This window comes from Lathyrus oleraceus, chromosome 7 (genome assembly GCF_024323335.1).
Source record: "Lathyrus oleraceus cultivar Zhongwan6 chromosome 7, CAAS_Psat_ZW6_1.0, whole genome shotgun sequence".
NCBI classification, from domain to species: domain Eukaryota; kingdom Viridiplantae; phylum Streptophyta; class Magnoliopsida; order Fabales; family Fabaceae; genus Lathyrus; species Lathyrus oleraceus.
This window is the reverse complement of record NC_066585.1, coordinates 523,901,579-523,926,317: the sequence shown is the minus strand read 5'-3', so window position 1 is coordinate 523,926,317 and position 24,739 is coordinate 523,901,579. Positions and strand designations below refer to the sequence as shown.

The following is a 24,739-nucleotide window of genomic DNA, read 5'->3' as shown; positions in this document are numbered from 1 at the left end:
ACAGGGATAACATCGAGATTTTGGAAGGAGTATGCCCTAACTGTTCTACCACATCGAAATCACTCTTGCGGATGATTTTCAGCACTTCTTCCATTTCTCGTTTGGCAACGTCTTCAGTAGTAGATTCGATCGGTATCTCTGACTGGGAAGGGTTGACTGGTTCCTTTCCTCGGTTTTCAGGAACTGGAGGTGAGATTTCTGGAGAGAAGATCCTTCCGCTTCGAGTAACTTTACTAGTCCCAACAATGTCATTAGGATTAGCAGAATCACCAACTTGCTTTACGCCCTGGATGTAAACGTCACCTCCATAATTCCACGGAATGGATTTGCTTGAAGAATACGATACTGGGCCAGGCGCAGTAATGATCAGGGGGGCTACCTTGGGCTCAGCAATAATCTTCACAAGTACTCTGGGAGCAGTAATCTTCACTGGAACTTTGGACCTTGAAATCACAGATATCTCTTCAACAAGGTCTTCCACCTGGGGAACCTTTTCGAAGAGAATGGTATGATCGTCCATCAGCCGTTGAATACCATTCTTCAATTTCCAACAGTCCTCGGGCCAGAGTATGCAGAGATTGCACTCTTCGGTACAACTTGGAAATAAACCAGCTTGCAATAAATTCCTCTTTATGATCGGGAGAGGAGATGTTAAGTCCGCCACATAGGAAATGTGAGAATCGTCATCCACAGCATTGACAGTCTTGTCATGGTTAGGCATAGGAGCGGTGATGACATTAGGAGTCTCCGGAGGCTCGAATTCAATTTCCCCAGCATCGATCATATCCTGAATTTTGTTCTTCAACAACCAACAATCGTTTGTATCATGCCCGGGGCTATCGGAGTGATATGCACACCTGGCATTGGGATTATAACGAGGCGAAGCAGTGTTGACATTTGCAGGAGGACCTCTGAGAGTGATTAAGTTTGCCTTTAGCATACTTTGCAGTGCTTGTGCTAAAGTCATATTGCTTGGTAAACTGCCTTCTTGGTCTGTCTTGCCTTTGCTGGAAGTTTTGAGTTGGCGGGGCTGCGATCGTCACTGCTCCAATGGCGTGGTCACCATTTTTCTTATTATAATTCTTTTGACCGTACACAGCATTCGATTCATTCTTCCCATGGTAGGACTTTTTACTGCTTGTAGAAGTAGCTGCCTGTAACTTTCCACTTCGAATGCCGCTCTCCACCCGTTCACCTGTCAGTATAAGTTCAGTGAAACCGGATGAAGAACTCCCCAGTAGGTGGCTGTAGAATGGGCCAGTCAGGGTACCCCTGAACAGGTCCACTAATTCTCGGTCAGTCATAGGGGGTTTGACCCTGCCGGCCAAATCTCTCCATTTCTGAGCATACTCTTTGAAACTTTCTCTAGATCCCATAGCCATATTCTGCAGCTGTAGCCGAGTAGGCGCTAGCTCAGAATTATACTGGTACTGTTTATAGAAAGCTGTCGCTAAATCAGTCCAGGTGCGGATGTCAGAACTCTCGAGCTGATAATACCATTCCAACTGTGTGCCAGACAGGCTCTATTGGAAGAGATGGATCCACAGCTTCCTATCAGTGGTATGCGGCTGAATCTTTCTCACATAAGCCCTTAGATGCATCTGAGGACAGGACGCACCATCGTACTTAGTGAAAGTGGGGATTTTGAATTTGTGAGGAATGGTCACATCGGAGACCAGACCCAAACTTTCGAAATCCAGACCAGGCGCCTTCTGACTTTCCATGGCTAGCATGCGTTCTTCCAGCAATTTGTACTTATCATCTCTTGGAGAGTACTGTTCATTTTCATAATTCTCATCGTCATCCTCAGGGTTGGAAAAATCAGCATTCTCTTCCTCTGAATCATTCTCCGCCCCCTCTTCTGGACCGTTCGGGATTCCAAATTTGATTCCCATAGCCTGTCCTTTACGCCTTCTTCCCGGGTTAATGAAACTCACAGCTTTCTTGTCTTTCTTCTTTTCGACCAAAAGAGCCTTCAGTTCCTCCTGCCCCTTGGATAAGCTTAGCATCATCTCCTTGAATTGAGCATTCTGAGTCTGGAGATCTTTGACAGTTTGCTCGAGATCCATTTTTCTGCATAAGAGGCAGACCGTGAGAATATGGTCCTGTGGAATACCTGTTATGCAATGCTATGTTATGCGATGCAATGTATGAAATGTTTTCAAGGACTTTTGGAATTTAACTTTGCGTAAATCGCCAACAAGAGAGAAATGTTTATTGCTAATTTTTTTTTGATCGATGTTCATTACAAAAGGAATAATAATAAAAATACAATGAAAGCTCAAGTCTCCCAGGGGCGACTTCTTTTTGGGCGAAGATATGCATTGAATCTTCGTTCCTCATTAAGCTGGTTGGTGAGCTCTAACACTTTCTTCCTTTCTGCATTGAACTGAGCTTCGAAAGTATCTCTCTCCTCTCTCAACTGGGTCCAGGATCTTTCAATTCCTCAACATCGGTAGGCATATCTGGGTAAGAAATGATCTGGGAAGTACCTCCTTCGACCTCTGATTCAACAATCAATGGTCCGACTGCAAGATATGGCATGACAAGTTCACGAGCTCTGGCGCGTACCCATCTGAGATAAGGCTCCATAGGAATATAATTTTTCTTTCCTAAAGTGCTTCTTTTCACCATGCCCCAAGCTCGTACAAACCTTTGGCGGAGACCTTGAGAGTCATTGTCATAGTCAAACACTATACCTTGAATAATCATTTCATGTGGACCATCTCTTCGAGCATACCCAAACTGACGTAGGGCTAAGGCAGGATTATAAGTAATACCTCCTCTTATCCCCATGAGTGGTACATTAGGGAATTCTCCACAACGGTCGATGATGATAACATTTTCTCTGAGGTTAGAACACCACCGAATGTCTGAATGGGAGAGTGCCATTATCCTTTGAGAACCTTTCAGGTTTTGATCATCCTTCAAGACCGCTTGGGGAAGGTGTGAAATAAACCACCTAAACAACAAAGGTACACAACACATGAGAGTCCCTTGCCTTCTCATAGTACGAGTGTGAAGGGAATGCAAGATATTTCCAAGCAAGGTAGGCACAGGGTTATGAGTGAGAAATATCTTAATAGCATTCATGTCTATGAACTGGTCTGGATTATGGAACAACACCAAACCATAGATTAGCAATGCTAGAACATTTTCGAAAGCACGGACATTCATAACCTTTAGGAATTCTCGGGCCTTACTTATCAGAAATTTGGCAAGTAAACCTTTCATTCCACTCCTTGTTACCCAACTGGTCTCAATATCAGACTTTGTCATGTGTAGAGCTGCGGCAACTTCTTCAGACTTCGGAATCTTTTCCAGACCACTGAAAGGTATTTGATCAAGGATAGGTATCCCAAGCAGCTTGGAAAATTCTTCTAATGTGGGTACCAACTGATAATCTGGGAAGGTGAAGCAATGATGTTTAGGATCGAAGAACTGGAATAGAACTCTCATCATATCTTCTTTGAAACCAGTGGTAACCAAATTGAGGAGATGCCCATGTTTCTTGTTGAACTGAGCATGATCGGGAAGTTCTGACACTAAATCCCTGAGTTGAGGAGAGATCGTTACAAGATTGATCCGGATAGTCTTCCTGGAAGCCATTAACCTGTTTAACAGAGCAAAGCTAAATTCCTAAGTCCTTGAAATGGTTAGTACCATGATGTTATGATGTTATGATGTTATGCAGGCACAAGCATGTCACACAACAATCATTCCTAGGTTTTAAGGCTTGCATGAGTTCCATAGGTAAGTACCCTCCCCACTGAAGTTTGGTTGGTTCAACCTGTCCTAGAGTAGTAACCGGGTTCTAGAAGGATCTCAGATCATCGACCTTTCTTTAAGTCCACTTCAGTGCAACGCCAAGTGGTTGACCGAAGCTTCCCTAAAGTCCAATCTCAAAGAGCGTAGTGTCGAGTATCAACCAACCTCAGTCGGAACCGAAGCCAGTTATCTCACTACTTTCTAATGGCTAGGATAAGTCAATTAGGGTTCTAGAGGTCTGGTTAATGCTTTGATGACACCACGCGAATGCCAAAATTTTCCCCAAGTGAACATGAGGAACATCAGGACATCCAAAGTGTCACATTAACCGTAGCCATCATTTTAACCATTCCAGTATACGCCGGATAGTCGCGATGATCTATTGCTACTTACCTAAGGTACACTAGATCCGGGTGTAGGATCTTTCACTCAAGAATACCCTTAAAAGAAGGAACAATCTGAAAACATAAATGATTTTTTAAGGTGACCTCTCTTTGTATTCCCCAGCAGAGTCGCCAGTTCTGTCATACGGTGAACTGACTTTATGGATTTTTAATCGCAATGTCGCGGTTAGCAAGAGTCGCCACCGACTTTTCTTTTATCCCATAAGGAAAGGTGGAAAAGAACAGGAAAGACCTTAATTTAGATTCTTAGGTTCGGGAGGTACGTTATACAAAGGGAAGGTGTTAGCACCCTTTGTATCCGTGGTTATCCACGGGCTCTTAATTGCTCAATCATTTATGTTTTCTAGTTTGAAAAAGTGTGTAGAAAATGTTTTGAAAAGGAGAATTTAACTTTGTAATGATTCTTGTATGAATGTATACAAAGTGGTTATCTCATTTGATTTTGAAAGTTGTTTAGAAAAATGTAACTCGGCAATGATCCTAGTACGGATGTAGGCTAAGTGGTGATTTTCTAAAAAAGGACGTTTGAAATGTGCGAGGTGAGAAAGAATATTTTAGGTTATGAATGAGCAATTAAGGGTTATACCTGTCCGAGGTCTTTCCGGGCATTTCCTATCCTTATGAGGGTAAAACTGTCCTTACTATTGAGAAGTAAGTAGTTTTATCCTTTGGATGTAGAAGGGTCATCGTAGGGTCATCGACTGGTCATTGAAGGCAACAATTGTGAGGATACCTTAGCATTCGAAGGGACTATCATCATTTAACCGTAGGCTACACCGAAGGGTCGTCGAGGGACAGAATCGTAATTTCGAAGGCAACATCCGAGGGACCATGATTTATTTTATGATGATTTAACCGAAGGGTCTTTGCTAAGGGTATCCCCATATTCGCGGGACATGGCCATATTACGTAATCGGGGGGTAACAAAAGAGAGGTCCGATATTATTTATTGAAAGTCCATATTTTAACAATTAATTGGGTAATTATGATGAATCTCCACATTAAAATCAACACATTAAAATCAATACATTAAAAATTAATACATTAACATTAATTAGGCAATCAATATGAATCTTCACATTAAAGTGAAGTAATTTAGAATCCATCTCCACGAAGGTCTCCCACACGTAAAGTGGAGTACCTAGTCGGCCGCTTCACTGGGGATATGGAAGCTCTTACACCATTCAACACACGGGTTAGAGCATTAAGATAAAATATGATTTGACAATTGCACCATAAAATAGACATAACAGTTATGAGTTCAGGCCAAGTGATGCAAAAACCGCAATTAGATAAACATAAGATAGAACAGCAAAGGGACAAAGCAGCCACTGTCCCATTCGCCTCCGCTTCGCCTAGCGAAGGCTCAGCGAAGGCTCGCTGCATGCTCGCTTAGCAATGAGCTAGCGAGCGGCCACGGGTTTGGAGTTTGACAGCAGCATGACTTCCGAAAACCTGCACTCTTATGGCATTCGATCACAGGCATAGCATAGACAATTATACAGGATGTTCATACTTGGATCCACACACGAAATCAGATTACATATCAAAACTTTAATCGGTATGCATCATGTATGTAAAGAATATCAATTGGAAACGTAAAACAGCGGAGATACACAAACCTGTGTGCAATTGAGGTATTGAAAGGGACTGGTTGCTTGGAGGCCGGATTGAGTTGGGCGGCGGTAGTTTCGGCGCGGATGGGCGGCCTTCAGGTTAGCAGGGTTTTGCACCAGGGTTTCCGTCTTTCGTCTTGGTCTCTCCGTTTCGGTGTCCGTTCGTCTGTCTGTCCTTTTCGTGGCTGAAGAGCTGGTATTTATAGTAGTAGTGGTGGTGACCTAATGGGCTTAAAATGAGGTCCAAAACTTCAGACTTTCGCAAGCTTCGCTAGGCGAAGGAATTGCTCGCCTAGCGAGCAAGCTAGTTTTGGGCTTTTTTCTGGACTTGACGCTTTGCTGGGCGAGGGTCATGATGAAGTGTTCGCTAGGCGAAGGAAGGGCTCGCCTAGCGAGCAAGCTAGTTTGGGCCACTTTTGGATTGGGCCTGTTGTGAGCTGGGCTTTTGTTCATTTGATGTCAGTGCCTTGCAGAACAAGTCGGAGGAAAGCTTTGTAATATCGGCGGGCAAATTTTGGGGTATGACAGTTACCGACGTACGACGTCCTCCGCCTTGTCCAGACGAACCTCTGCCAGGCTGATACCCAACTCCAAATCAATCTTTCTTAGCGGGGACCTCCATCATTCTACCCCAACTAGGAGCCTCTCCACTTTTGACCACCTCAGCAGCCTGCTTATACGAAGCTATGGACGGTTTCTCTTCCTCCTATTTAGCAAACAGAGCATTCTCCACCTTAACGGTTTCGAAAGCCTGACTGGGTGTCTCCCAGATCTCACCATCCATCTCCACATATTTAAACGAAGACAGGTGGCTGACAAATATGTCCTCCTCTCCACAAACAGTGACAACTTGACCTTCCCAGATGTACTTTAATTTCTGATGCAAAGTCGAGGTGACTGCCCCAGCAGCATGAATCCACGGCCTACCCAACAGGCAACTGTACGCCGGCTGAATATCCATGACATAGAAAGTCGACTTGAACACCTCAGGTCCAATCTTCACTGGCAGCTCTACCTCGCCAAACACAGCTCGCTTTGATCCGTCGAAAGCCCGTACAATCAAATCCGTCGGGGTCAGAATCAGCCCATCACAGTTAAGCTTTGCCAAGGCCTTCTTTGGCAACACATTCAAAGAGGAGCCGGTATCAACCAGCACATGCGAAAGCACGGCTCCTTTACATTCCATTGCTATGTGTAGTGCCCTGTTGTGATTCCTTCCATCCACAGTTAGGTCCATATCCGTAAAGCCCAGCCCGTGGCTAGCATGCACATTGGACACGACCGTCTCCAGCTGATTTATAGTGATTTCCTGAGGAACATAGGCCTTCTTTAGAATTTTCAGCAAAGCCTCCCTATGCCCCTCAGAGCTTAACAACAATGATAGAATCGAGATTTTGGAAGGGGTCTGCTGCAGATGGTCCACCAATTTGTACTCTGACTTCTTGATGATTCGTAAAAATTCCTCAGCATCATCATCAAGTTTGTTTTCCGACCCTACAGGCGCCGGTGTCACCACAGGAGTATTTCCATCCACCACAGCCTTTCCTTTCGCCCTGGCTAAAGCCTCGGCCTTTTCTTTTTTATCTTTTTCTTCTTCTCCTCTCCTCAACGCATCAGGAGCAAATAACCTTCCACTGCGAGTGAAACCGCTGGGACCGGCATTATCCACCTTTAGCACGGTGGTTTCACTTGCAGAATGCTCTTCTACTTTCTCCCCGTTGCAATACACCTCCCCACCATAATGCCACGGCACGGCATCATCTTTGTCGTATGGAATTGGCCCAGGTACCGTGATGGTAACTGGAGCCTCTTCAACAAGGTTCGACAAATCCACCGGGTCGAAGTAAATCGTTATGGTGGAGACCTCCTCTTTTTCCGAACCAGCCTTCTCAATCACAACACTCCCCTCATCCACTAGACCCTGAACAGTCTTCCTCAACAATGAGCACCCATTGACAGAACTAGTGCACTCAGCACAATCATCTTCACAACCCGGATAGACCCCATTCAACAGCAACTGTCTCTTCACCTCAGCCAAAGGCGTCCTCAACTGATCCACCGTAGACAGCCCAACTCGGTTTTCTGCAGAAATGGCATTCACCCCCCTTTGACCATGCGCGGGCATGGGATTAGCATTAACATTGGGAGATGGTGCAAAGTTGATTGCTTTCGAATCCACCAGGTCTTGGACTACGTGCTTAAAAGCTTTGCAGTCCTCAACGTTGTGTCCGGGAGCACCCGAATGGAATTCGCATTTCGCGTTCTCATTATAACTAGCTGGCCTTTGATCAGGTCTCAAAGGTGCCAGCGTCCTCAACTGTACTAGCCCAAGGTCTTGCAATTTCTTCAGCAGAAAAGAATAAGTCACCGGAGGCCTGTCAAACTGCCTATCATTCATCCGGCCCCTGACTTGGTACCCGGCCCTCTGTGGCCTCTGTTGAAAAGGTTGTCTTTGTTGTTGTTGCTGATGCTGTTGCGGTTGTGCAGGCTGAGACTCAGCAGGAATGGTTACCGCAGCATTGTGCTGGAAGTAACGGTCCCTACTGGGTCCTCGTTGTGAGTACACAGCACTGGTGTCACCCTCTTTCTTCCTCTGCCCACCATTACCGAATGGCTTCTTTGTCCCTGAAGATGAAGCAGAAGCAGTACCCTGAATTTTACCGATCTTCAGCCAGCTCTCTATCCGTTCCCCAGCCACCATAATATCAGAAAAGTTAGTCACCAGACAACCAACCATTCTCTCAGCAAACGGCCCCTGCAGGGTCCCCATAAAGAGATCTAACATCTCACGATCAACCAGAGGAGGTTGCACCCTTGCAGCCAATTCTCTCCATCGCTGGGCATACTCCTTAAATCCTTCATTGTTTTTCTGAGACATACCCTGCAGCTGGGTACGGCTCGGAGCCATGTCAGCGTTGAACTGATATTGCTTGAAGAAAGCATCCCCAAGATCCTGCCAGTTTTTAATGTCCGAGGATTTCAACTTGGTATACCATTCCAGGGAACCTCCGGACAGGCTGTCCTGGAAAAAGTACATCCATAGTTTCTGATCCATTGTGTATGCAGAAATTTTGCGGACGAAGGCTTGTAAGTGAGTCTCAGGGCAAGAACTCCCATTATATCTGTCGAATGTGGGCGCCTTAAACTTCTGTGGGATTACGATCCCCTCAACCAGCCCCATATTAGACATGTTGACCACCCCAGGAGTGGCATAGCTTTCAAGTACCTTGATCTTTTCAGCCAACAACTGAATCTCCCGGTTCTGAGGTGGAGCACTGTAGGGAACGAACGGTTCATTCTGCATTGAAAACTGGTCAGCCTCCCTGTCTTCCTCCTGGTCTTCATCAAACCCATAGAACGGAGGCAACATATTGTCCTTCAAATTCTGACCCGGCCCAGGTTGACCAACAGCACCACCGAGACCGCCGGCATTATTCACAATACCAACAGTTGTCCTCTTTCCACCATCACGAGACCCCAGCCCCTGGTTGGAGACTCCATCCAGGTTAACCCCACTGTTTGCTGCAGAAGCCCGCTCGAGCTTTTCAACCTTATCTGCCAACGCCTTCTGATCAACTGCAAAGCCTTGCATGATGTTAATCATCTCGTTCATTTTGTCCTTCAACTCGAGAAGATCTGTACTAGGAAGATCCATGAGTCTGGGAGTATTGCGTCTAGTGTAATATCTGTGAGGGTGTGTTGAGTGCAAAGGTACAGTTCTGCGAGCACGAGCAATGATTCCTGAAACAATCAAACACATTAGCAACAGATACCTGCAAAATAAAACACATGTTATTATGATCAATGCATGGGTGCAGTGTCTATCCATATGAAGGACACTTTATCTCTCGATCCTGGCATCATTGAGACAAATAATAATTCGGCATCAATATTCTGATATTCGGCATTTGATTTCATCGTGCAGATCGGAGATATGTGATTTAGCATGATACCCCCCGACCATGTGTGTGCTTGTGTGAGTGCATACGGTAAAGCAAATAAAGCTTGAAGATCAATCACTGACTGAAAAATAACCATCACATAGCCAAAAGTGCACAAACAGTGCCATAGTCATACATCAAGCCGGATAAAATTCAAATACAATCCTCCAGAATCAGGAAAAAAATACAAGCAAATGAAGTCCGTCAACAAGCCTGACGGTAATCCACAACAAATGAAAGAAACTAGCTGGATGGGGGTCCCACAGATGGCCCTATCTCATCTTCCATCTTTGCGAGCTCTGCGGCGAACCTGAGCTCTGTGTTCTCCTGCTGCAGTCTCCCCACTTCCTTCTGATGAATCTTCATCTGTCTGAAGTAGTGATCCCTCTCTGCCATATACTGATCTCTCTCGGCGACGATCTTCATGTTCTCTGACTCTTTAACCTTCAGCTTGGCCTCCCACTCAGCAATGAGGACTCGGACTCGGTCATCCCTCTGATCTTTCACCAAGATTTGCCTTCTCTTCTCATCTTCAATGACCTTTGAAGCTCTAGCCAATCTCTCTTTGGTGATGTCATGCTCCCTGTTGGACGATGCTAAGGCTTGACTAATCTTCCCATAATAGGCAGTATCCATCTCAAAGCGCTTGGCTTCCAAGGCATGTCGCTTGTCTTGATCTTCCATCTTCACTTTGATCTCCTGATTAGCTGTCTGAAACCGAGCAACACTTCTCTCCAATTCAGCTTTTTCTGCAAGCAACTGATCTCTGGCCCTCTTCATCTCGAGGAATTCCTCCATACTGACAGAAGAACTTGGACCCTCGATCATAGGACACACAGGATCACCTCCAGGAAATGGTAGATGGGTAACCTCAATTCTCTTCCGCAACCAGTCGTCAAATAGAGGAAAATACCGGCAGTTGACTTTGCCAAACGGAACCTTACCCTTCCTCTGAATGTTACGCCATGCCCCAGACACTTGCAGCAACTTGGTCTGATTACCCTCCACAGGAAAATAAAAGGACTCCTGAGTCTCACACTCAAGGGGAGGAACCTCCATAGCGAGCCCCATCTGTCTCCTAAGAAGCGTCGGGTTGTAATTAATGCAACCCTGAACTCCTATAAGAGGCACATTGGGAAAAGCCCCACAGCTATATATAAAATCCCGTCCAGCCAAACCATTATGAGTCCACGCTATATCATCAGCCCGCAAACCCATCAACCTGAAGGACCACTTGACAGAAGGATCAAGATGAGCGAAAGCACCTCGAGAAGGCAAATACCCCATAAACCACCTGAAGAGCAACTGAGCGCAGCACCTGATCAAACCCCCACGCAGCTTCTCATTCCGATTATGGACCGAGTAGTAGACATGTCCGATCAAAGTAGGAATAGGGTTTCTCTGCAAGAACAACCTGATAGCATTATGGTCCACAAAGTTCTTCTGGTTAGGGAACAAAATAACACCATAAATGCTCACAGCAATCAGAGCACAAACCGTCTTCCAATTACCCATGGCAGCATGCTCCTTGGCATTAGCCTCCAAGAAACTCAAGTGAAAACCCGGTAATTTTCCTTTCTCCTTTAAACCCTCCTTGGTCACTTTCGGACTCAAATAAAGAGCACAAGAAATCCCAAGGACATCAGGCTCTCCCCTAATAGCGCAGAAAGGAATCTGATCTCGGATCGGAATACCCAGGATGCTAGCATAGTCCTCCATCAGAGGCCCCAACAAGTAATCTGGAAACACAAAGCATCTCAGCCCCGGGTCATAGAACTGGAGAAGGGTATGAATGACGCTTCTGTCACTGTCACTGAGTCGGAAAACCATCTTCAGAATACTACCGTATGCCTCTCCGAACATCCCCACATGGTCGGGTGTAATCAATGCTATCATACCCCCTAACTCGTCAATCTCAGGGTTGAAGAAACTGTAGGCCACATCTTGCTTCAAGCCAGGTCTCATATCTGAGCAGAAAGTCTCTCAACCAGGATCTCGATCAAAAATGTCCCTGTATATGGGTAAACATGTGTTAGATGTAATTGATGCAAGATGTTATGATGCTGATGAATGAATGCAATGCGTTACCATCCTCCAAGCCTATCTGATCATCTGCACTGAAGCCTGGTTTCTGAGCTGATCATAACCATCTGAAGGAAATAAGTAACCACCAATCTGACCCACGGGTTCCGAAATAAACGGAAGAAATATACATCATCATCATCATCAGTCTCTGAGCAGACAACCCTCTGAATCGGCCCGGGGAATCCTGAAATAAACGGATCCCCACTGATAAATAACTCAGCCCGGGGAATCCTGAAATAAACGGATCCCCACTGATAAATCACGGACAGCACTCCGGCGTCTTGGCAATAAATGACCATAAATCCGACTTATAAATAAGACCCACGGAACAAATAGTCACCATCTGAATCACCATCTGATCATGCATCTGAAAGAATCACCCTCCCCTCACAGGTAAATTCTAAACAGGTCATCCTAAGGCGGACAATAGTCTCGACAATCGGGCAGAGATACTCAATGGGTTTGCCCTTTCGGGTGTGCCATTGTAGCTCTCTTAAGATCGTCTAAACCAAAGATCCGGGAAATGATCGGTCACCAGAGTCAATAGTTCAGATGAAGTAACTATGCCAAAGTGGGGTACCCCACAGAGGAAAGCACTATCAAATGAACCTCGTCCGGCTTGTGGCATGTCACGTTACAACAATATGCTGATACAACAAATGAGGAACGTGAGACCACACTAATCCTAGGTGTATACTCGGGCCTGGGTTTTAGCCCCACTCAAAACACCCACCCCAAACAGAGGATCCACCTGCACAGAGGACGACAACAACATGATAGTATGATGCATGCAAATATTTATGCAAATATATACACTGGTTAGAATAATAAATGCAATAAATAAAGCCAAACAAGCAACCTAAACTATCCTAAAACGCTAGGAAGGACTCGCTTAGGGAAGATGGACCAGCACAGGTCTACATCCGAGTGTCCCCAGCAGAGTCGCCAGCTGTCGCATCCTGCGAAAAAACAACTGGCGGGCTAAAACAAAAACAAACAGAGCCGCCACTGCGCGTTATTTATCCCAAAATAGGGAAAGGAAACGCTCAGAGAAACCTGGAAAGGAAATGGTCTCACGACCAAAGAGAAAGGGTAAGGGAGTCGGTTACGCAAGGGGAAGGTATTAGCACCCCTCACGTCCGTCGTACTCGACGGGATCCACGTTCTAAAATAAAGAATAGGTTGCTAAAACAACACACACACACACACACAGGAAACGCAGGTGGGGTTAAGAGAAGGGAGCTCGATAGGACATCGCGTCCTATGCCTATATATCTCGTCTGGAACGAGAATCAGAGCTACTGTAGTTCGGCTTACGCACGCCAAACAACACAAAACACACAAACAGATGGCAAACATGGAGCCCGACAGCCAATCACTGGACTTACGTCAGCATCCGAACCAACACACAAACAAACAACAATATGCTAAGGAGTCGGGGACTCGAGCCTAGCACTTGTCAAACAACACACACAAAAAAGGAAAAAAGCGCCCGGAGAAGTCTCGCACGACCTCCTGCCTACATACCTCGTCTGGAACGAGGATCAGGGCGATGTAGTTCCCCTGAAAGGGACTGAAATTCTAGCCAGAAACAAAGGGAGACACACTACCAGGGAGCTGTACTCGAGCCTAGTGTTATCATGCATCATTGCCCTATGTTCAGGTTTTTACCTACTTGCACAACTGCAAGCTAATCCTATCCAGGAAAGAAGCAAGCATACAAGCATCAAACAATTCAAGCATTTCAAACAAACATGTCAAACAAATATTCACAAAGCGCACACTATAACCAATCAAGTAGGCTCAAACAATGGGTTTGACTGCCGAAGCGAGTCATCTGTACATGGGTATTATTCGCTCTTAACCTTGCCATTGAGGGGCTAAGGTGAAGCAGATGAAAGGTGAAGTGAAGATTAGACTTCACAGCTCTTATCCCTGACCAGGGAGAGCTTCAGACAAAGGAGCGTGGGTTCAGAAAGGTGGAACCCTTCTACGCTCAAAGACTCTGACTCAACTGTACAAAGTACAAGATCTTGGGTTTGTGCCCCAATGCATCAACACACAGCCGTGTGAGCAGAGGGACGACTCAATAGAATAGTGGGGGATAGATTGCATATCCCTTTGATCCACCAATTGCCTCATAGAGGTCTTCACCTGCTTGGGCACAAAAAGTAAACAACCACAAACATTGCCTCTTAAGGAGGACTTCAGACATTTGCCCGGTCCAGTAACAGGCCCGGTCTCCCAGACTACATGAAGTCAAGAGATCCTACCTCAATTGGTTTACACAACCAAGCAGCAGCAAGCAAGTTCTTAAAGAACTGTAAGCAACTAAATGTACCTGAAATCAATCAAGTATCATCAGTACTCAGACAGACAACAATAAACAGCAAATGTTAATCAGTCAAACTATACAGATTAATGCACACAAAGGCAAGCTATAAGCTCAAGCTCAAGCTTCACAACCTACAAAACAAATTCATGTTAGTTCAAAACATCCAACAATCTCAATTTAATTGACTTGAAGCATTCTCCTTAAGCATTATGCATTTCATCCTGAAAAGTCAATCCAAATGTGAGAAACAAGACCACTAGGCCAAGCCTAGGGTCCAAAAGAGAGAAAAAATTCTAAACAGCAAGTGATTCTCAACCAAAATCAAATTAAAGCAAATAGAAAGCAAATGCAATTGGTCCCATGCTCATATCATTCATCATTCTCATTTCATGCACAATTTGGTACAAACTAGGTCAAATGGAACCTCAAATGTCCAAACAGAATAACTTCAATCAAAAGCATATCAAAACAACCCCAAAAATCCTCAAATAATTCACACCTAAACAGGACATATTCAAGGTATAGCATGTCAATTTTCAGCTCAATTGGACAAAAGGAACTAGGGCAATGAAAATCAAGAAATCCAGACACAATTATTCAAGCCATATCAAGGCATCAACACATGCATTCACTTCAAAAATTCATAACAGAGTGAGAACAATTAAGAAATGAATGGGACCAAAACAGTGATGTCCTACAATGTGTCTATAATCAGCATACCAAATTTCACATTCATCCAAAACCATATGAGAATTTCACACAAGATATTCAAACATGTGTCACACAAGCTTGCACAATGAACATACAGTGAAGAAAAATATCAATCAAATTGAAAATGCCATGGAAAAATCCAGAAAAATTCACATAACATCTCAACATGTCAATAATCACCCGTGCAAAATTTCAATCCAATCCAACAATCATAGGTCATGCAAATAATTTCATGAAGTTGACCTAGCTAGGTGTGACACAAATTGTCACACCTAGATTCAAAAAATCATATCTCACTCATCAGGTATCCAAAAATCACAAACTTTATATGTAAATCACCATCAACATGTCTAGAATGAGCACAAAAAATTTCATGAATTTCTTTTAATGTATGAGCATTTCACAATGAAAATGGCAACATGTATACAATTGTGTCACAAGTCAAAGATCCATAGTCCAAGTCAACATTTTACCATGCACAACTTTTGAAACCATGCCTATAAAAAACTAGAGGGAATTTGGAAGCTATCAAAAAAATTCTCATAATTTTTGGATTAGCCAATATTTTTTTATGAATTTTCTAAGATTAAATGAATTATGTGAATAATTATTGAAATGTTTTATTTAATTAATTAGATCCAATGGCAATGTTGTAATTAAGCCTGGCCGGATGCAAAACGCAGCGTTTTAGTAATGTGGTGTCACTGTGTCATTCGTTGGATTTTGGCGCTAAACAAGATTTCGAACAGGCCAGGCAATTTCGTGAATCAAACACTGCAAATTTTCCAGATTTCTTCATCATCATCATCGTATTTTCCAGAAACATTCAAGAACTCAAGAACATCCAATCTCAACGAAAATTCACAAACTAATAACCGTTGGAAAGGTCTAATCATCAGGAGCACGAATATGTACATGATTTTACCTAATTCCTACTGTATCTCCTGAATCGAGCGAATTAGGTTTTAACATCAACTCTTTCAAGCACGATTTCTCTCAACTCACTCAACCATTCCAAAATCTAAAGGCATCATGATCATCTACATCAAACACACTACAAAACGCATATGAACATTTAAAGAATGATGATGTTCGAATTTGAGGTACCTTGAGATGGCAGTGTTGAATTTTGATGTTTCAAGGCGTGTTGATCCAAAACAGATGAAGAAGAAGGATAGGTGAGTTGACTGGAATGCTTAGCCTAGCTCGAAATTGCTTCAAGTGCAAGAGATCTCAAAATGCCATAGTTGAACCTCCTTTGAACAGTCACGAATTTGGTGTTGTTTGCCAATGAATTGTCAAAACAGATCAAGATTATGATCCAATGAAGATGAAGCAAGAAGAATTTTCTGAATTGATGAAGAATTGGAGGAGTTTTGTTGAATTTGGCTCTTGAATGTTCTTGATGAATCTTGAAAATTGGAGGGAAAAGTTTGTTGAATTTCTTGTGAATTGTGTTTATGATCAAAAGTTATTTACAATTAGGATTATATACTTCCATTTAATCACACCTTAATCATCCAATTATCCAAAATGCAATGTGATTAGCAAAATGTGATTTTACTAAGCAAGGGCAAAATGGACTTTTCACATAGGCCCTGTGACAGCTATATGACAGCTCACACACTCTCAAAATGACATGTGTGATGTGTTGCAACTTGTCCCATGGTCATTGGTTGTGTATTTTGCATTTTCACTATGCCATGGCAATTTGTATACTTTTCAAGTGCAATTCACAAGTGACTTAACCAAATAATGAACCTCAACATGTTATGACAGCCCAAACCATCTCTAATTATCATTTGTGAGGTGTTGCAAAAATCCCCATTCCAAAATTCTCATTATTTCTCAAGTTGGACCATTTTGCCCCTGGATTTTTAACTGTACACTTGAAAATTGACTTTTTGCATTGACCATTTTTGATGAATTCCAATTATGCACCATGAAAGTACATGTCAAATGGAGTTTGCACATAAAAAGATCATCCCATTTGGACACTCCATGTGGAAGTTATGCCACTTTGATTATGGGTCATTTTTGAAATTGAATGGACCATAACTTGCCAACCATACATGGGAATTTCAAGTTCTTGGACTTTTTAGAAAGGTGAGACCAAGATCTACAACTTTCATGTTGAACAAATTTTCATTTGAAGCTTCCTTGGACATGTAATTTTGAGGTCAAAACTTTCCATTTTTGGAAACTTCCATTACAAGTCACTTTCTATTTTTGGCAATTTTTGTCCTGACTTGATTTTCTCCATTCTTGAGCTTTGAAATGTCAAATAACACTTGTTCCCACATGAATGAAGTGTATCCAACTTATTTCCCCCTCTAAATCCATTAAATCATGCACAGTTGACCACAGTTGACTTTTCCAACTGATAGATGATTTTGGCACAACATTGATCCAATTGAGCTCCAATCTTCTGATGAAATGGACCAAGGGTGAAACCCTAGCCTCAATAAGCTCCATACAATCATGAAATGATCCTCATATCCATCATAGATCCCATCTCCTGATCTTGCCCTGATTGGCCCAATGTAACTGATTAGGGTTGACCAGTGGTCAAAACCCTAATCTCAAGGAATCTGCTTCAACACTTGATGAAATCAAACCATGATGATGATGATGAATCATTGTAATCAAGGTGAAGACCAACATCCTTTGAGAACCATGAAACCCTAATTTGGACCTCCACATCCTTAGATGATCAATGATCAGTCCAATGAAACTCTAACTTGCACTTTGACTTCCTCATCTTCTGACCAAGACTTGGGAGAATGACTTGCACAATGTAACCCCATGATATGCAATATGCAATGCCTGATGACCTAAAAATGTAATGCAATATGTTAAGCTAGTCCCAAAAGAGGAGGGCAAATTTTGAGGTGTTACACCATGTAACACGAAAATTAAAAACATGCCCATATTCAAGAGCCAAAATTAAACTGAATTAATACAACAAACAAAAATTTAGTCAATAACAACCATCCAAAAGACCTCAATCTTCAAAGCTTTCCTCCGCATCCTCCATAGTAGATAGTTCTTCCTTTTCACTATCACTAGCAGTTTCCTTTTCTTCTTCACTGTCAGTTTCTTCCTCAACTTTCTTCTTTTTGGTTAGCATTTTGATCAAACTATCCATATTCCTTTTCTTTATGGTACTTACAGTAATTATCTATTGCAAAGCCTTTGATACTTCTGTTAGCTCTGGCAACACATCTTTTCTAGTGGCTTTATAAACTGGAGAATAATTCATACCAACATTTTGACCTTGGTGCTTTGTCATCGCAATGTCTAGAACATGTGTCCTGATAAACAACTTCTTATCAAGGGTCAGAGACCCTACGTTTTTGTTTAGAGCTCCTTGAGGATGCGCAACCCGAGGATATTGATTTAAGATAGTTCCAATTAATAAATAAGGAAAAGTTATAGGAAGCATCATAGTAACAGAATTAACATGTTTCATGGTTTGGTCAAACACATACTCTTCAAAATTCAGCTTAGACTTGGTTCATATTAGAAATATCAGCCTATCCAAGGAAGAATTTATGTCAGAATTTTGGTTGACGGTTGACAAATTAGAGGCACTAATTCTATTAAGTATAGAATAATTCACACTCAATCTTCCACTATAGAGTAACCCTTTGTTGGGTCATTGTTTCATTTGTCCACCTGTTATTTCCTTAGCAATTTTGTTAATGGGTGAAGCCTGATCATGCCCTGCAGACTTGCTTCTGCCTAAATAACCATTAACAATTGAAGGTAAAAACTTCACACACTTCCTTATAACATATACCTTCATAAACTCCTTAATTCCTAAATTAAATATATTTATAGTTTATTGTCTAATTAATATATTATTGCAGTCTAATTTAACAAACATGTTGATTTGGAGAATTGATCAAATCAATCAATATTATATTAGGAGAGTTTACGAGTTTTTCATAGGAGAAAACTTATATATAATTCTTTAGGTGTGGTTTTTATTATTTTTCAATGAAAATATAACAAGTATGTGTAATTTTTTCCAACACATACAATTTTCTTTTATTTTCATTTTTTAAATGATATTTAAGTATATTTGTTATATTTTTATTGAAAAATAATAAAAATCACATATAAAAAATTATAGATAAGTTTTTTCCTTTGACAAATTCTTAGGTATCCATGATAAGTTGTTGGATACCCGTTCATTTAATTAAAATTAAAATATTAATTTATTTCTAAATAAAATATATAAAAAAAGTGAAATAAGATTGAATTGATTGTTTCATTGAATACTTAATTAAATCTAGAAATACATGAGTGTGATATAACAAACATGTTATGGAATATTGGTCAATTGTGGCTGTAGAATTATAATTTCAAAAATATTCTATTTAATAAAAATGATGACTTTTTTAGTTTGGGTACAAAAATATTCTAACTATTATTCCTTTATAATATAATTTCTCTGTTGTGAATTTGACTTATTGTTAAATCAAATTCACAACAAAAAAACATCACCTGAATTCCCTTCAAAGCTTCCATCAAACTTGCCAATAATCAAGATGTCCTCTTCTTCTACGTTGATGAGAAGTCTTGAAGTCACCGAATACTTTTTTGATACCTAAATCGAGAACACATCGTATTGCACAAAAATGTAAAATTAAATATTTTTTAAAAAAGGTTATGTGAAGTTTATTATTTATTCAAATTTAAAGAAATGAAAATAGTTCATATTATTATTTTTCTCTATACTTACCACACATTAGTGTAATTTAAAGTACAACTTCGTGAGGGCACGGAACAAAAAACCAATGCACCAAATTAACACAAAGTACACACTTTTTTTTATTGAAAAAAATCAAAAACTAAAATTCATAAAAGTTATAAATCTTAACTCTGCATCAATTGAACACAAAATTCATGAACTAAAGATCATTTCCCATAGCCTCTAGAATATTGTAAGGAAGACGTAGTTGAAGATCAATACTACCTTCTTCTATTCCCGCAAACACACTAACAACTCCATTTAATTTATTTGAACTTCGAACTGCCACTGGTTTTCCCCATCCAAAATCATTACCATAAACATCAAACCGAGGAGAACTGCTTATGAGTATGAAATTATTATTCGGCTTGCTACTAGGCCTAATAATATTTGGACTTTTCAACCAAGACTCGTATTTATTCTTTATCTTCTCGTTAGAGTGTGAAGCAATTAACTTGTTGATCTCTAGGGCACCGTTACAAACACCATCTTCCTTCAACAAATCTCCAGCTTTCATTGTAACTATGCAACCTATAATTGAATTTCCAAAATAACCTTCCGGCAACGGCGGAACGATTCTTGGTCCAACCCCTATCAAACATATGTTATGAGTTTCTTCTTCTGGATCAAATTGTTTGGAGCGAACGAATGAGCACCAAACATGAGTTAAAAGAGCTTGAAGAGAAGATATTTTAATGGTACTATCAATTTTTGCATTAATATTCGATTTCACTTGCAAGATTTTCTCCTTTGTGAAATGGAATATTCTCTCTGATCGAGTTCTTCGTCAGACGACGAAGAACTCGACCCATCAGAGTGATTCTTTTGTGTCTCCATTGTAAAAGAAAATTTAATGGGATGTTGAACACCGTCCGGAAACCAACGTTCCAATATTGGAAGTTTGGATATTTGATGATGACAAGAACTACGTGAAATTTCAGCCCATGAATTGATGAAATGCCAGATGGAACTTCCGTCCACAACCACATGGTTAAATGTGCAACCAATGAAGATGCCATCGACTAGCTCCGTGACTTGAACAGCCAACAATGGTTGTGACGCGCCTTCATAGTTCCTAACTCCGACAGAAGGGAAAAATGAAGCGACGATTGAAGGAACGTAGGTGGGTTCTAGGATGTGAGCAACACTGGTATTCTCTACAAATGCATGACTGAAGAGCGCACCTGCATTGTTGCAAATAAGGGAACATGAGATGGTATTGTCTTTGTGTTCTGTTATTTTGAGACGACCTGCAAGAGGTTGAAAAATTTCAAGGGCAGAGGATAAAGAGTGTTTGAGTTGTTGAATTTGGTTTGATACTACTGAATGGTGATAAAGAAGGCCTTTTTTGTTGGGTGTACCAGAAAAATACTGGAGATCCCATGGAGTTAAATCGATTTCTTTATCACTGGATTTTAGTGCTTTGATTGTATCAGTGGAGAGGATTTTGACAACATCCATATATTTGTTTCAGAGTGTGTTATACTATGTTGTTTCAGAGTGTGTTATATATATAAAAAATTATATGGAATTATCTATGAAAAGAAGTAAGTTGAGTTATCCATAAAAGAGATAATAAATTAAGTAGAATTATCCATAAATAGAGGTAATAAACTAGGTAGAATTATCGGAAAGTAGAAGTAAGTAGAATTATTCATAAATAGAGAAAATATTCATAAATAGAAGTACTTGGAATTATCCCAAAAAATGCGCTAATAAAATAGGCAGAATTATTTATAAATAGAGGTAAATTGAATTATTTGTAAATAGAGATAATAAATCATATATAATTATCTATAAATAGGAGTAAGTAGAATTATTCATGAATAGAGGTAATAAATTAGGTGGAATTACTTTATTGGTTGAAACTACATGATATGAAAAGTTGTCAACTTTTTTTATGTTCAATGTAGTAGTTAAAATAAAAATTAAATTATCTCAATTTGTTTTTTCATGAACTAAAAACTTATTTTTTATGGACTAAATAGTAGGGCATTTTTTCATAACTCTTATATTTCTATAAACTAAAAAGATATTATTTTTGTAAACATTTGACTCAAGTTTATAAAAAAATAGAATCCGTAGATTGATAAATCATAGAAGTTGTAGTACAAGAGTTATTACATTTTTTCTATGAATTTGTTTGAGTGAAATACTTTCTCAATATTAAAAATAATTTATATTTAGTAAATAGATAAAGTGAAAATGCGTGGTAAAGTGATTGAATAGAGTCTTATGTGATAAAATAAATTTTCGGTACGTAAGAGGCAAGATGAACCTGTAAGGTTAATACCCTAAAGCTCAAATTAGTGTCCGAATGAAAAGGAGTTTGAAAGTGGCAATAAATTGAATACATGGAATGAAACAATTTTGTTCTTATATAACGTAGGCGGTTAAATTTGTCTTTGTAATATTCAATACCTTGTGTGGATTGTTGTTCGATTAAATCCAACAATGAGAGATGTGACGTATGACATGATCGCATGTCATCGACAAGATCGAACATCCACTTGTTTTGTGCATCTTCTTCTTCAACACTTTTTATTGGGCCTTCTTCGTGGGACTTACAGACGATCTAAAACAATTATCCCCAAGCCCTTTTTCATATGTTCTCAACATGTGTTCTGCGTCGAATGGTAATGATTCTTTTTAAGTAATAAGGCATTTGAGTGTTCTTGAATAATGTGCAATGAGATCTCGATCGTTGGTGATACTACTCATGCTTGCCAACACCGAAGGAATGCATGGTTCATCTTCTTGGGGTTTACATAAGGAGTTATATGGTTACCATGTTACCATTTTCAACACTTGTAATTCTTTGAGAGCTCTTCTCCTGCGTTTGCAACCTCATTTATCTTCGTCAATCTCCTCTCATCAACCATTAATTTTGACGTACTTCTCCCACCTTTTCATGTAGATAATACAATGTATGAGTCACTGAGTTCTTCTTTTCAAGGTAATATGTGAGCTTGAAATTTCTATTCCTTTACTACTTGCTTACTTTATTAGGGTTTCTGGATAAGAGAGCCACGGGTTTTTAGTATTTTCTGTTTCATACTTTGGTGAATTCTCTTTCTATAGATGAATTTTAGTGGGGGATAAAAGTTTATCTTTATATTAACCCTGTGTTTTTTCTTAGGATAATTTATTTCCCGGGTTGATAGTCTCTTTTGACATGGACAACTCTTAACTCAGAATCCGAAAGGCCATAAGAGATAACTCAGTCGTATGGGTCGATCAAGAGATTTTGCACACCTTTTCTGCCTTTGTTGGTGAAGAAGGACTAAACCACGCCTTTATTGAAGTGGACCCCCCCCCCCTCCCCCACTGGGATGAGGAGTGTTTCCTCTCGAAGGGGATAAGAGGATTTGTAATAAGTATATATTTAGGGGTGTCATCCCTCTCCATAAATGCTTGTTTTATTTTATAGGATTTTGTCTCCCCTTCAATGACTTTGAATTAGACATTCTAAATCATCTAGTAATTTCTCCTTCATAACTACACCCTATGAGATAGACTTATGTCAAAGTCTTCTAATGGTGTGAATACAAGAAAGATGTGCCATTTGTAATACTCCTCTTTCACCTCTTTTAAACCCCATAGAGTTCTAGTGATTCAACCCAGGGTCAAGTTCTGATCTCTGTTAGTCAGAGTTCTAAGATGTTTGAGGTTTATTTAGAGAGCATGGCATGTGTGAAAAGTTAACCGGTCATCCAATTGCATGTCACCTCATACTGAAAGAGAAGGAATGCGTTTCAGACATGACATTGAATTTTGTGCACCCAAAAGGTATACTTGCAACATTGAAACGTAAAAGACCTAGAAATATTGCAAATATTAGGAAAGTCTACAATATTTGGTACAAAAGTAACAAGGAGTTGAGGGGGATTGAACTGAAATGCAACAACTCTTGAAACTTTTGGATGATAACAAATATGTATCTAGGTACCAAATGTGTGAGGATACTCTGACGTGAAAAGGAAACCTGCATCAATCTGCTTTTACACTTCCTCTTTGATTTTGATCGCCATGTCCAGACGAGTTCTTCTTAACTTTTGCTTGATCAGTGAGAATTCTAGCCTCAACGGTAAATGGTGCTCCACAATATCGGTGTCCAACCCTGGCATGTCTTGGTATGACTAAGCAAACACATCGGTATATTCTCAGAGAAGCCCTATCATCCTCTCTTTGACCTCTGGCGCGAGTAGTGCTCCAACTTTGACTTCTTTTCTATCTTCTTCAGACCCCAAGTTGATTACTTCCATAGGCTCTTTGAATGGCTGAATGGTCTTTTCTTCATTTTCGAGCAGTCTAGAGATTTCATATGGAATGTCTTCCTCTTCTTCTTCTTCCGCTTCGTACACAGGGAATTCAAAGTTGCAAGAGGGCATAAGGTCATTGGTTTTAATGGACATGTCATAAATTAATCTGCACATGTGATTTTATGCTTGTTTTAGAAACAGATAAAAGTGTGAAGTTATATGCAGCTATCTGGAGGTGTTTATTTGATTATTTTAGATTACCATTTTCCAGAAAAAACAGCAAAACAATAAAAACAACAATATGGAAACAAAATAACATTTTGATTGATTTAATTCTTGAAACACAAGCCCAAACATTGTCACTTTCGCCTTAGGCATAACGAAAGGATTTTTTTGAAAAGAAAACAAACAACAAAATATTACTTTGAAATGTGAACAACAACAGGAACATCAACATAAATTCAGTTTTGGCGAATCACTTTGTGAGCTATGAAGTTGGCCGGAACATCTTTAGGATTATCTTCCACAATGGCATTGGCTTCAGCTGCTTCGTCTTATGACCCCCGGATATATTCAAGTTCTCTATGATGAGGAAAGTAGAAAGGAACATATGCATCTTCTTCCTCAAGATCGTATTCATGATCATCGCAGTAGGGTTCCCATGCTGAATCATCATCCTTAGTGATGGAACTAACTTCTGGTAAAGTGGGATTGATGAACCCTCCACTATGGAAAGTTTATTTAATTGAAAGAACATATCTACTTCCTTCTACAATCTTCTTGGAAGTAGGAGAAAATCCTAAACCCTTTCGATGTTTGTTTTCTAGGAGATCCAAAATTGTTCCCTAACCACCGGTT

At 40.6% G+C, this 24,739-nt stretch overlaps 1 pseudogene; it reads right to left on the bottom strand.

Annotated features, from left to right (window-relative positions):
* Nucleotides 1-19,755: 19,755 nt before the first annotated feature.
* LOC127107349 (protein ENHANCED PSEUDOMONAS SUSCEPTIBILITY 1-like) lies at nt 19,756-21,083 on the bottom strand (annotated as a pseudogene).
* Nucleotides 21,084-24,739: the final 3,656 nt, after the last annotated feature.